This window comes from Macaca fascicularis, chromosome 12, assembly GCF_037993035.2.
Source record: "Macaca fascicularis isolate 582-1 chromosome 12, T2T-MFA8v1.1".
Classification (NCBI taxonomy): domain Eukaryota; kingdom Metazoa; phylum Chordata; class Mammalia; order Primates; family Cercopithecidae; genus Macaca; species Macaca fascicularis.
The window spans coordinates 44,439,863-44,444,696 of NC_088386.1; the positions used below are offsets into that span (position 1 = coordinate 44,439,863).

The 4,834-nt window shown below is 39.3% G+C and overlaps 1 pseudogene across 1 annotated transcript; it reads right to left on the reverse strand.

Annotated features, from left to right (window-relative positions):
* Positions 1-2,769: 2,769 nt before the first annotated feature.
* LOC102127390 (zinc finger HIT domain-containing protein 3 pseudogene) lies at positions 2,770-3,703 on the reverse strand (annotated as a pseudogene). Its single transcript, XR_012420939.1, has one exon. The product of XR_012420939.1 is annotated as a zinc finger HIT domain-containing protein 3 pseudogene (transcript).
* Positions 3,704-4,834: the final 1,131 nt, after the last annotated feature.

Genomic DNA, 4,834 nt, shown 5'->3' on the forward strand with positions numbered 1-4,834 from the left:
ATTTTTGTTTTCTTTTCTCATGTTTTCTTGGTGGGGGTAGGGGAATGGTTCTTTTAATCTCATTACAGCCTCTTCCAGACTTTATTTCCAGTGCATTTTCTCAAATATTTCTCTTTTCATTCTCACTTATCCAGAGTAGATAATATTTTTAGCACCGTTTCAACAGATGGGGTAAAAAAATAAATATTCAGAGAAGTTGAGTACATTTTCCAAAGTCACAACATTTGTTAGCAGCTGACCTGGAATGAAAAATAAAGGATCCTGAACCAAAGGCTCCATCTGCGATGCAACATCATTTCTTTCAGGTTCGTTACCGATTCGTTTGTCTTTGCCATTATCATGATTGTGATGGATATGGATTGATCATTCAGAAAGTATTTATCAAGCATGTAAATAAGATATGATACCCACAACATAAAGAAGCAAGACACACACGCGCACACACACACACACACACACACACAGCATGAAGAAGAATACTATGAGGTGAAAAGAACTAGAGAAGAGTATCGGACAATATGAAGGTGATTGCAGGGCAGGCAGACCTCAGGTGCTGAGTCAGAGGGACTGACGACTTGAGAAGAAAGAGAGCCCTATGGGCTAGAGCTGTTCAGAAAGGTTCCTTTAAATTCTATTTTTTTTTAAATTGTGGTAAAATACACACAACATAAAATTTACCATTTAACCACCTTAAGGTGCACAATTCAGCGGCATTAAGTACATTCCCAACATGATGCAACCATCACCTCTATCTAGTTCCAGCACGTTCTCATTGCCCCAGATGGAAACCTCTGTAATCGGGAAGATTTTGTGGAAAGTTTGGTAGAATCTTGAGGGATAGTTAAGATTTAGAGAGGCAGACGGGTGAGAGGAAATCCACAGGGCATTTTAGAGTGTGAGTCGATAGCACGTGTAGAGTGTCTGGAGCATGCTGAGGACTGCCTGGCTTTGTGGAGGAGAGTGCTGAGCAGGAGAGTTGGGTGACTCCCGTGGACTTTCTCTGTATAACAGCAGGTTTGCCTTTCCCTTTCCCTTTCCATTTCAGGATCACCTTCCTCTAACATGTTCGGGGGAAGAAGCGTTGGTCTCACATCCTCCCAAGGGAAGCCCACCTCTCCTCTGTGGTTGCATTCTAAACCCTTTTTCAGCTTTGTGGTGGGATGGTTACTCTATCTGATCCTATCACTGCTGCATCTCTGGGATTCTGGTCCTCCTGCAACATGATGCTGCTGTTGCTGCTGGTGCTGCTGCCATGTCCATCTCAGCCAGGAGCTGATGGGGCCGAAGACTGTTTTTGTCTCTGCCTTGGGCTGTAATTCCTTCAAGCACCACTGACAGACAGGGGTGCAGAGACTTCACTGGAGGAAACTTTATCATGGGGGAAAATCCTCAAAACTAGATTCCATTTTTCACCTTTCCCAGAGTCCAAGGGTCCAGGATCATCCACAAGACACAATACTCCTCATCAGTACATTTTCTGGATCTTATTTATGGAACAATAAATGTTGAATTGACAGTGCCATCTAGATCAGTGCTGTTCAATAAAAATATCTCATGAGCTCCATATGTAATTCAAACGTTTCTGGAAGTCAATTTTAAAAAGGAAAAAGAAACACAGGTGATGTTTAATTCGATTATTTAATATATTTTATTCAACCCAGTATATCCAAATCATTTCCATTTCAACATGTAACCAATAAAAATAATTATCAATGAAATATTTTACAGTCATTTTCACACTGTCTTCAAAGTCACTGACAGCCCATTTTGTTATGGACATTAAATTTTTATTAGAAATATTTGATCTGTGTTTAGATTTTATAAAATTTACAATTGAAAATGTGGATTTACCAAGTTTTTCCAAACACACTTAAAAGTTTCTAATAACCGAATTAGGTATCAGCTTCTAAATTTAAATTTTAATTAATTAAATGAAATAAAATGAAAAAATTCAGTTTCTCAGTCATACTCGTCCCATTTCAAGTACTCAGTAGCTATTTGTGGCTAGTAGCTATAGTCTTGGACCATGCAGATCTAGAAAGTCTAAGATCAACAGCACCAACTAATTGCCACAATTATTTGATTTGCTTTGTGTCCAAAGATGATTCCAGGTTAGTCCAATGACAAAAATCCTTCGCTTGACCATCAAGTTTTTTGCATGATTGGATTCCAAATTGCCTTTTGACTGAATTGCTTATTAATTCCACTCTAGTCACTCAGGTTTCCTCACTGTTTTTGGGCACATAAACTTAACCCGATCCCTGCACTGTGACTCTTGCTGTCCTCCACCTTCAAGATTTAAAGAACAGGCAAATTTATTGACTCATGAACAAGAAGCGTAGAGCACAGTGGGCTTTGGTTTTGGTGGATCCCAGTGGCTTGATCATGTCACCAAGGACCCGGGTTTTTTGGCCTCATGGTTTTGTCATATGCATCTTTGGCTTCATCTCTGGTCTAGTTTTCCAAGAAGTCAGAGAATATTTCCAACAGCAATTGGAGCTGGATATTTCCCTCCAGCTGGAGATGGAAAGGCAGAGTAACACAATTTCTTTCCACAAATTTGGCAAACTTTTTCTTTTGTCTCCTTGACATTTATCTTGCTCATCCCTGAAACAATCATTGGGAAAAAGAATAGGGTGGTCACATTTGACTGAGGCTAATCAAGACCCATTCTTGGATGTGGGGACAACTCTCCAAACCACGTTCTTCCTATACAAGAGGAGAAGTGGGGAACTCATCATCTCAATGACCAAAATACCTCTTTTCGGCTTTTTACTTCTTTTTTTTTTATTTAATAAGTTGATTTATTTAATGTAATTTCAAACAATTATGAATAATGCAATGTACAGTAGAATCACATCCTGATTTTATTTAGTAACACTGACCAAGTTTAACTCCATATGAAGTGTAAAGCTTGATATCATTTATGATGTCTATCAACTGTACCAAAAGTAGAACATTTAAAAACAACCATCTGAATGTCAAGTTTTTTCTCCATAAAGGACTTGCCACCTTAAGGGCCCCACGTCTGCCTGAAACATGAGCCACATCAATGCCGGTAAAGGCATGTATAACCTAGTCTGCATCCTGGAAACCTCTTCTGCCTGGGGCCCCCCACACTAGCTGGTCTCCTGGGAGAGGGAGCAGGCAGGTTCTGGGAGTCAAGCACACATTTGAGCAAGCAGCACAATAATCCATCTTAAGAATCCTCATTCTGGGATGGCTCCACAATTCCTAAACAGCAGTCTGCAAACTCCACAAACAAGGGCTCTTGCATGTAGGCTCTCATGAGCTTTGCTTTGTCTTCCCCCTGATCGAGGTTGACCATCAACTGCCTGAGGTGTGGATTGAGCAATAAGCTTCTTAATGTTGCAGATTCCCTTAAATTCTTTAAATTCTGCAAAGAAACTCTGTCTTCTTCCTCATCACTATTGAGAAAATCAGCTATAGAGTCATCATCATCTTTGTTTTCCAAAGGCTTTATGGTTTTGGTAGGAAGAGCTGATCTTATTTTTTTCTCAACAGGACGAGCTTCAGGGTTGCACTGTTCTTTGTGCTTCCGGAAGCAGGCTACAGAGCAGTAGGGCACGCGGCAGGCCGGACAGCGGTATTTGGGCTTCTCCAAGCAGATCACGCAGACGACGGTGCTACATCTCAGTGACGCCATGGTCTTGGGGAAGGAGACTTTTACTTCCTTTTTTATCTTTTTTTTTTTACTGTGGTAAAACAGATACAACATAAAATGTACCATTTTAACCATTTTAAAGTGTACGGTTCAGTGGCCTTAACTATGATTACATTGTTACGCAGTTATCACCATCATCTGTCTCTAGAATGTTTTCCATCTTCCTGAACTGAAATTTTATACCCATTAAATAATAACTCCTCATTCCCCCTCCCTGCTGTATCCTGGCAACCAGCATTCTGCTTCCTGTCCCTATGAACTTGACTACTCTAGGTACCTCATATAAGTGGAATCATATAGCATTTGCCCATCTGTGACTGGCTTACTTTCACTTAGCATAATGTCTTCAAGGTTCATCTCTGTTGTAGCATGTTAGAACTTCTTTTTAGGGCTGAATGGTATTCCATTGCATATATACAGCATATTTTGTTTACCTATTCATCAACTGATGGACATTTGGGTTGCTTCCATCTTTTGGCTATTGTGAATACTGCTGCTATGAACACAAGTGTACAGATACCTGTTTGAGTACCTGATTTCAATCTTTTTGGGGGTATTAGAAGTAGAATTGCTGGATCATATGGAAATTCTATTTTAAATTTTTCGAGGAACCACCATAATGTTTTTCATAGGAGTCGTACCATTTTACATTCCATTAACCATGCACAAGAGTTTTGATTTCTTTATGTCTGGGTCAACAGTTCTTTTCTTTTCTTTCTTTCTTTCCTTTTTTTTTTTTTTTTTGATAGTAGCCATTCTAGTGGGTGTGATGTGGCATCTCATTGTGATTTTGATTTGCCTTTTCCTGATTATTAGTGATATTGCATACTTTTTATGGTGCTTATTGGCTATTTGTATATCTTTTTTGAAAAAAATGTCTTTTTAAGTCATTTGCTCATTTTTTATGTTTTAACAGCTAGTAATTAATTTATTAAAATAGTTGACTTAAGCATCTCCAGTGGTGACTTCCACCTCAACTCCTGGTTCAATACTGGTGGAAGTAATCTGCTTAACAATCTCAGAAGGGCTGAGTCAATGAGTTGCTTGTGGATTCTCATCTGGAAATGATCCCATGTCTTAGAACCTTCACCAAAAGGAGTTTTTCTTGTAGCGATTCTCAAAGTCTTAGTAGGCATTTGTACTGGTCCT